This window comes from Adiantum capillus-veneris, chromosome 2, assembly GCF_014529385.1.
Source record: "Adiantum capillus-veneris isolate H3 chromosome 2, ASM1452938v2, whole genome shotgun sequence".
Classification (NCBI taxonomy): domain Eukaryota; kingdom Viridiplantae; phylum Streptophyta; class Polypodiopsida; order Polypodiales; family Pteridaceae; genus Adiantum; species Adiantum capillus-veneris.
The window spans coordinates 29,680,839-29,690,432 of record NC_140932.1 but is presented as its reverse complement, the minus strand read 5'-3'; the positions used below and the strand labels follow the sequence as shown (position 1 = coordinate 29,690,432).

Here is a 9,594-nt window from a genome sequence, read left to right as displayed (position 1 = left end):
ATGAATTTGGAGAGATATACTTGCTTTGCATCCGCTAAAACCAACCTAGAGCTTTCTTTGCTCTTGTTGTGCACATCCCTCAATCAGTGCATTCCAAGGGCGACACTCCAGACAAAAAACTGCTCTAGCACTTTTTGTGCTCTCTCAAGCACACTAGATTTGGCATACATATTGACCAAGACAATCCCAAGCATGACATCTTCTTTCAATAGCCATGTTCTTGTTGTGCACATCCCGTAATCAATGCATTTCAAGAGGCGACATTCTGGAAAGGAAGCTCCTCAAGCACTTTTTGTGTCCATAGCAGCTTCTTGCGTAGAGCTACATGCCTTCATGCATGCGTACGTGATTGCATCTGGAGAGAGACCCTCGATTCGCATCTGCTGAAAACAAAATAGAGCTTGTTGGCCCTACCCTTGTGGAGCAAATCATGCAATCAGCGTATTCCAAGAGTCCACACTCAGGACATGAAGCGCCTCAAGAGCCGAAAGATTGCACATGAGACGGTCAATAGCCACCTCATCGTCGTTTAATAACATAGTATTTTGCGAACACACATGGGTGACCTTAGCAACAGACTGTTCGTCATCAGTGGTGGCAAGTTTTCCTTTGACTTGTTTATCATGGGTGATAGTTCTCTTGTGAAGTTTTATGAGCGCGTAACCTTTGACACTGTCTACGGTGCATTCCTCCATAAAATATGTGCACCCATCATGATGCTTAGCGATGTCAATTTGCTTCCCTTTCCGTTTTTTGTACGTGAAATACTTTAAGGTATAGTCACTGTTCTTTTTCACCACCGGTGGCCCTTGTTGCTACCAATGATAATCATCCTTGGTAAGCATCACTCTTTTCCCTTTACTCGTGTACTTGCAACATACTACCAACAAGTATGTGTGATCATTTGCTACATCATATGATGAGAGAAAGACGAAGCCACATTTTTTGAAGTTAGAAAACTTCCAAGTCCACTTAAAAAAAAAGAAAATGTGATTTTCTCTACTTGTACAGACATCCCATGGATGCTTGAGAAAGAAGTCCTCATCCACTTGAATGTTTCTCAGTGACATTGTTTTGAATGCATAATCACGTAGAGTAGGCACAAGTGATTCCAAGGAGGGCACATGACCACATTTTCTCTGCATTGTCGTACCTTGAAACATTAGAGAACTACATGATAATACTAGAGTGATCTTCATGTGTCGACGTACTACGGTTTGGGACCGCACACCCATATGATTGGTACTTGGTGATGACCTATACATCCAGATTGCAATGCTTCACTAGAATATACCTCAGCAGAAGACGGCGGGGCAGGCAGACTGTCCTGCTGAGGTGGTTGCTGGAGTTGGCGTTCCAAAGCAACAAGCATGACATGCTCCTAGCAGTGGCGCCATCCACAAAATTGCGAAGGCTGGAGTTTTTTTTTGAGATTTTTAACGCTGGGCTTTTGACGGCGTAGTTTTTTTTAGAGCTTTTAAGCGTTGGAGCCACGTGGGCTAATGACAGGCGAAATGCCCACTACGCTAACAAAGTAAAGATGGCACTACTCGAGCGACCAGCAAGGCTTGCAGTCTTGGCAGCAGATAACAGGAGCGCCAGTGATGGTGGTGGATGCCATGCGGAAAAGAGCGTCACAGGTGGATGGAGTTTTGGCCATGCAGAGTCAATGGGAGAGGAGGATACAAAAAGCAAGCTGCATGAGAGGATGAGGACGGAGGTCCTCATACAAATTAAGGGGGGCTCGTGTCCAGCAGGGGGCCGGACCACTAGCGCTATCGCTAGTGGCCAGGACGTGAGATGCAGGAGGGTCTCCGAGAGCTGCAGGTGGAGAAGGGCCGAGTTGGGAGAAGCTCTTTAGAGCGCTACAAAGGGCACCGCCTCGAGGTGAGAAGGTGGCAAAGCATGAGAGCAAGGTGGTAGGAAGCTACAGAAGTTGTTGAAGTGGCCGCCATATCATAAGGGCTGAGAGTCAGAGAAGGAGCACCATTTGAAGGGCTGGCTGTGTGCAGGGCTGACCGGGGAATGCTATTGTTGGCAGCTCAGAGTAGAGCTCCGGAGGGGAGAGAGAGCCATAAGAAGGGGCTGAGAGTCAGAGAAGGAGCACCATTTGAAGGGCTGGGTGTGTGCAGGGCTGAGAAAAGGTGGAGGGCGTCGTGTCAAGGCTATCAGACCTGGGGAAGTTGGTGTGCAAGGGTGAAACGAGGGAAGCAGTAGAGAGAAGGGCCCGACAGCTGCAGTCGAGGGAAGCAGTAGAGAGAAGGGCCCGACAGCTGCAGTCGAGAGGAGACAAACACTGAGCTGATCAAGGGCTTATGCAGAGCCGCCAAAGAAAAACAAAAAAAGAGGTCACGTGAGCACCAAGGAGGGGTAATCCTTGCAAGTCCTGCAAGGAAGGAGAGACAGTGTTTTTGACAGAATATTTTCCGTTTTCCATCCTCCAATTGTGACCAGTTTAGTCAAAATATTCAATAACTTTATAATCTAAACGTCCACTTTAAAAATTTCCCAAATTTCTCTCTTGTTTTTTGTTTAGTGGAGTATGGTGTACATACGTGCTTTCGCATGTGTCAGGTGTGTGAGTTTATATTGTGGAGAAGCGGGTAGCCCAAGCAGGAGGGCCGGTTAGCATGGGAGCTTGAGCATGTCATTAACTTAATAAGCGTTCAAGGGTATTGGCTCATATGGGAGTTCTTATCTATGGCTTATCTTTGGCTAAAGATGATCGAATGTTGGGTCCGTAATTACATATTCTATGGTCTGTGAGTGCAATAAGGGTTGGGTGGGTATGGGCCTGGGCAACAGTTGTTAGCAGAGTGGGTCTTTGTGTGTATGTTAAATAGGGGATAGGGGTGTTGTGAATGTGAAGCAAATAGGAACTAATGCTAATCGATAAACAACAACATAATCTAATCAAAGTAAATAATGAGAGAGAGACACTGCAGTGTAGCAAGGAAGTGAAGCTAACTTGTATTAATAAAAATGAGATGAGAACTTGCACACGTTTGAACATAACAGGGGTGTCTTTATATACATTAGGCAAGAGGAGCCTTATTGGGTAAGTGCTAGGATGAAGGGACGTTACCTAAATTAGGGGGAGATGATTTAGGGAGTGGGTGAGATGATTTAGGCAGTAGGTGAGCACCGTTATAGTGAAAGGATATTTCACATCCCCCCGTAACGGTGAACACCTCATTACATGGGAGAATCCCCCCCTTAAGGAGGTGTGCAAGCAGTAGGCACAAGTAACAAATTTCGACATATTGTAGTTTGGGTGGTAGCAGGTACTGATTTGGTGAGAAAATCTACCCAATTGTGTGCAGTGGGTACATATTGCAACTTTAAAAATCCATTGGCTACCAATTCCTTGATGGAGTGATAACTGATTTTGATGTGCTTTAGTTTGTTAGAGAAACTTGGGGAAGCAGCCAGAGCAATTGCAAATTGGTTGTCGCAGTAGAGGGTTATGGGTTCTTCCGAGATAGGGTATGGAAGTTGAAATTCATGAATGAGCTCAGAATCCCATAGAGCTTCCTTGGAACCAAGAGCGGCAGCAACATATTTGGCTTCATTTGATGAAGAGGCAATTGAAGATTGTCACTTCGTTTGCCAAGATATTGGTGCACCTGAAAGAGAGAAGATATAGCCACCTGTGGAGAAGCAACGGGGATCATCCCCTGCCCAATTAGCGTCGACATAGCCACTCAAAGAGATGGGTCTAGTGGGATCATAAGCATAAATGAGAGCATAGTGTTTAGTGGTCAGGAGGTAGAGAAGTGCGCGTTTTGCAGCTTGCTTGTGTGCTTTGCGTGGCTATGACATAGCTCGAGATAAGATATGGCCGGTGTAACAGAGATCAAAGCGAGTGCATGATATGAGGTAACGAAGCTGACCACAAAACTTGGGATAATGAAGAGAAGGCCAATTGAGCTCATCAACGGGAGTGTATGCATGAAATTCAAGTGCTAAATTATGTTTGAGACGAAGGGGGCTAAATTCAGGAGAACAAGTACTCATGCCATAATAAGTGAGAAGCTCTTCAATGTATTTTACCTGGGTGAGTTTGATCCACTTGCCATAGGGATCACGAAGCACTTGAATGCCGAGAAAATACATCATTGGTCCCTTGTCACTGACAGGGAATTCTTGTTGGAGACAGTCGATGGCGCGCAATACCATGATTTCGATGGTGCCGATGAGTGGGATATCATCCACAAATAAACCCAGAATTGCAAGGCCATCATTTGTACGCCAGATGAAGATATTGAAGTCGACAGTGAGTCGCTCCCAAACACATGTAATGAGATAATTTTGTATGCGTGTATACCATTCACGTGCAGATTGTTTGAGGCCATATATAGGCTTATTTAGCTTGCAAACATAATCAAAATAATATGGATTTGCAAAGTGCGGGGGTTGGGTCATGTAAACAAGCTCATAGAGCAAGCCGTGCAAAAAAGCGGTTTTAATGTCAAGGTGATGTAGGGGCAAATTATACTTTGTAGCTATAGCGACTAAAAGTCTAAATGCAGTTAGGCCAAGAACAGGGGGGTATGTGTCAAAATAATCTACACCATACCTCTATGTATAGCCGCGAGCGACAAGTCTGGCTTTGTAACACTCGATTTTGCCATCGGGGAAGTACTTTTTCTTCAATAGCCATTTGCATGTGACTATATTGTGATGACCCGGCGGTGGAACGAGATCCCAAGTATGGGCTTCTTGCGAGTGCCTGAAGCTCAGCTTGAATTGCTTCGTGCCATAAGTCTCCCTCACTAGATGAGAGCGCATCGATGATCGAGATTGGAAGAATATCTTCTGCTGGAGCGGGTGGGGTGGTCGATTGAAGTTCTTCTTGGAGAACAACCGAGAAGCTTGTAGCAGCGTAAATATTTTCTAATGACCGTGTGCGGCCGCGACTGCTAGAAGCTGCCTGATCAAGATGTTGTGCTGATGGCGATGAATCCGACGAGGTGCAGGTGGTAGGAGATGTCGCTGAGGTTGACGTAAGTGGTTCGACCTTGTCGATCCCCGATGGAATAGGTTGATTTGAGGGGGTGGCATGAGAATCCTCCACTGGCGAGGTGATAGGTGTATGATAGGAGGATGTAGAGCGAGATGGGTCTCCGGTAGAGGCTGCCAGCAAGGAGGAAGCAGGAAGTGGCATTGAGCTCTTGCGGGCGGTTTGGTAGGTCCGAACCATAATGGGCGAGGTTGGGGTTTGCAAGGCAGGTGGCCGATGGTGGGAAACGCTGCCAAGTGTGGGATTTTTTACTGTGTGGCGAGGTTGAAAATAAATGGAAGATGGCGCAGCAGGGGCAATATGTCGTGTGTAGCCGGGAGGGGATGAGGAAGGGTGATAGGCGCCCAAGGGACGCGAATGGTGGAGGAGTCCAAGCTGTGGCGAGCTGCTGCCATTTGGGGTGGCGAGGAGGCCTGGCGAGGCTGCAGCCGGATGTGGCATAGGTGGGGGAGGTTGCCCAGTAGAACCGAAATGAGGTAGGTAGCTTTGTGGGGTGAAGGATGAAGGGTATGCAGATGCAGTTGGAGGAGATCGTGAGGATGGGCAATGGCGTGGAGGGCTAGGCGGCATAGGGCTTTGTGTGCGTGGAAGGCCATCAAGGAGAGCTTGTGTGAAGGAGGCTCGGGATACAGATGGGATGCATAGCGCATGGGAGAGAGAGGGGCTAATATGGGCTCCTGATGCTCCACATGGCGGCATGCAGCTGTGTTACTAATTGAGGAGGGTGGTGAGGTGGTAAGAGTGGAGTCATGCGAAGTTTTACTAGGAGGCGGGATGCGAGCAAAGGAATGAGCGGGATAGCGAGCCGGTGAATAGACTTCATGAGGATGAGAGTGAGTAGTGGAGGGAGAAGGGCCTTGGAGGATGAAATCCTCATAAAAAAGATGGTTCGGGCATGAATAAATTTGTGGAGCTCGGGTTGATGGAGGCGATATGCCTTGACTCCAAGACGATTTTCGTAGCTGATGAAGATGGTGCGGGTGGCTCTTGGTGATAACTTGGAGGCGGGATTGGTTTGGAGAGGATATGCTATGCTATCAAAAATGCGAAGATGACCAAGGTTCGGCGGGTTTCCATACCATAGAGAGTATGGAGTTGTGCTTGGGTTTTGAGAGGACGGAATCCGATTTTGTATATAGCATGCGGTGGCCGTAGCTTCTTCCCAGTAACTGTCTGCTAAACTGGCTTGAATGAGCATGGTGCGAGTAGCATAAAAAATGGTGCGATTCTTGCGCTCGGCCCGACCGTTTGGTTGAGGGTGAGCAGGGATGGTATATTCATGACGAATACCCGCCGTGTGGCAGATATCCTGAAACTGATGGGAGGTGTTATCCCCACCATTGTCGGTGCGGAGTACCTTGATTTTTTGATCATGCTGGTTTTCAGCCAGTGCTTTGAAGCGGCTAAAATATGTGATAGTTGAAGCTTTATCAGGCATGTAATAGATAGCTGTGAACTTGGAGTAGTCATCAATAAAAGTGAGCATATAAAAGTTGCCAGTGAGTGATTTGACAGGCAAGGGGCCACAGACATCAGAATGAATGAGATCTAGCGGTGCGGAAGCGCGTGATGATGATGTAAGAAAAGGTGCCTGATGTGATTTGGCAAAAATGCATCCTTCACAGAGGGTAATGGGAGTGAGATGCTTGGGCAAACCGAGGGCAAGCTGGCGGTGTGTGAGCTGATGTAAAACATGTTGAGAAATGTGTCCTAGTCTATAGTGCCATTTGAGGGTGGTGTCCTGTGGGGAAGATTGTGCAGAAGATGCAAGAGCATGTGCAGGAGATGAATCACCTAGAGGGTAGAGTCGCCCAACCTGGGGTACCTGAAGATTGATATGCCGACCATTGACATCTCAGGCTAGTATATTGCAACCATTTTTGGTGAATTTAATGGTAATACCTGAAGAGGTTAGCTCGCTAATAGAAATAAGATTTTTCTTTAAGCCAGGTACATAATAAACTTTAGATATAGTAGTGCGTAGGCCATTGGGTAGATTGATGGTGGCATCACCATAGGCTGTAGCAAGTTGAAGGCTATTATCTCCGAGACAGACTTCTAGGGGAGTGTGGAGATAGGTTAAATTGGAAAGCCAATGAATAGGTCATATGGTGGGTGGCACCAGTGTCAAGTAGCCAGAGATCAGGAGATGAAGTATGGATAGTAGCGGCATATAATTGCATAGGGTAAGAAGGGTTATTATCATATGTAGATATATCAGCATAATGAGCTTGGCCATGACAAGAGGGTGAAGACAGAAGGGGTCTAGCCCCCCCCTTGAGGGTATGACGTATAAAAATGAGAATATGTAGCAGGAGGCTGAAAATTACCTTGATTACGGGGTTGTCGACTATCCTTTGCAATATGACCAAACCGATGGCAATTGGTGCATTGCTTCGGGCTTGAATGATGCTTCTTTCCATGGTTGTGGTGTTGACGAGGAGGGCTAGAGTGGTTGTACGTCTTCTTGCCGGGGTGAGGTTTGTGAGGTTTAGCCATAGTGACTAATGCCGTAGACTTTTGCGAGCCGTTGGTGTGGTCGTGAAGGGTTTCTTCTTGTTGAATCTTTGCTACTAGATTCTGTAGCTGTAGATTTTTCGTCGTGGCTTGGGTGGTAATGAAGGCCTTCCATGATGCGGGAAGGGAGGCCAACAAGAGCATGGACTGCAGCTCTTCAGGGATTGCTAACCCTGATATAAGTACTTCGTCTAGAAGTATCTCCCAAGTTTCTAAAAACTTGGATGCGGACTGACCTTCATGCATAGTGGTGTTTACCAGTTTCTTGATCAGGGAAACTTGGTAAACAAGATCGGTATGCTCGTGGTTCTTCTCAAAGAACTTCCAAATAGCATTGGCGGTGGTGAGTTTCTTCACCATTTGGACTTGCCGGTCTTGGCAGTGGAGAATAAGCTCCATCTTGGCACTATTATTTTTACTTTGCCAAGCATTGTAGACATCAAAGATGCCAATAGGATCCTTGTCTTTGGGTTTGTCCGGTTGAGCTTCGACGCCTGGCGTAATTTCCCAGAGTTGAAGCTGTGTAAGGTAAAGCTCCATCCGTATCTTCCATACTTGTGGTAATTCGTGCTGTTGAGTTTGTCGATGACGTAGCGAGGCTTGTATGCGGTAGAGGACATGGAGGATGACTTGGCCATTGTGCAAGGCTCCAGATTCCTTGACGTGAACGAGCAAACGTTCGAGTGCTTGGAAGATAATAGAGAGGGACTCTATGTGCTAGCTATGACTGAGATGCAAGGGGCTAAGGCAAGTTCCTAAGCACTACGAAGCTCTGATACCATGTGAAGCAAATAGGAACTAATGCTAATTGATAAACAACAGCCTAATCTAATCAAAGTAAATAATGCGAGAGAGACACTGTAGTGTAGCAAGGAAGTGAAGCTAACTTGTATTAATAAAAATGAGATGAGAACTTGCACACGTTTGAACATAACAGGGGTGTCTTTATATACATTAGGCAAGAGGAGCCTTATTGGGTAAGTGCTAGGATGAAGGGACATTACCTAAATTAGGGGGAGATGATTTAGGGAGTGGGTGAGATGATTTAGGCAGTAGGTGAGCACCGTTATAGTGAAAGGATATTTCACATCCCCCCGTAACGGTGAACACCTCATTACATGGGAGAATCCCCCCCTTAAGGAGGTGTGCAAGCAGTAGGCACAAGTAACAAATTTTGACATATTGTAGTTTGGGTGGTAGCAGGTACTGATTTGGTGAGGAAATCTACCCAATTGTGTGCAGTGGGCACATATTGCAACTTTAAAAATCCATTGGCTACCAATTCCTTGATGGAGTGATAACTGATTTTGATGTGCTTTAGTTTGTTAGAGAAACTTGGGGAAGCAGCCATAGAAATTGCAAATTGGTTGTCGCAGTAGAGGGTTATGGGTTCTTCCGAGATAGGGTATGGAAGTTGAAATTCATGAATGAGCTCAGAATCCCATAGAGCTTCCTTGGAAGCAAGAGTGGCAGCAACATATTCGGCTTCAGTCGATGAAGAGGCAATTGAAGATTGTCACTTCATTTGCCAAGATATTGGTGCACTTGAAAGAGAGAAGATATAGCCACCTGTGGAGAAGCAACGGGGATCATCCCTTGCCCAATTAGCGTCGACATAGCCACTCAAAGAGATGGGTGTAGTGGGATCATAAGCATAAGTGAGAGCATAATGTTTAGTGGTCAGGAGGTAGAGAAGTGTGCGTTTTGCAGCTTGCTTGTGTGCTTTGCATGGCTATGACATAGCTCGAGATAAGATATGGCCGGTGTAACAGAGATCAAAGCGAGTGCATGATATGAGGTAACGAAGCTGACCACAAAACTTGGGATAATGAAGAGAAGGCCAATAGAGCTCATCAGCGGGAGTGTATGCATGAAATTCAAGTGCATTAGAAAATTAGAAAATTAGGTTTATTTTGTGGGTTTCTACACTATTTTTCTCTATTTTGGAGCAGAATTTCTCCCTTTTTTCTTTGCCCTCAACCGGCATTTTTTAAATTGAAAACGACACAATATTATGCTAAGACACATTTTTCCTGAATATTGGGGGTTCGCCA

At 46.1% G+C, this 9,594-nt stretch overlaps 2 pseudogenes; both read right to left on the bottom strand.

The window, feature by feature from the left end:
- Positions 1 to 428: 428 nt before the first annotated feature.
- Positions 429 to 4,179, bottom strand: LOC147462572 (uncharacterized; annotated as a pseudogene).
- Positions 4,180 to 4,558: 379 nt separating this feature from the next.
- LOC147462571 (uncharacterized) lies at positions 4,559 to 5,673 on the bottom strand (annotated as a pseudogene).
- Positions 5,674 to 9,594: the final 3,921 nt, after the last annotated feature.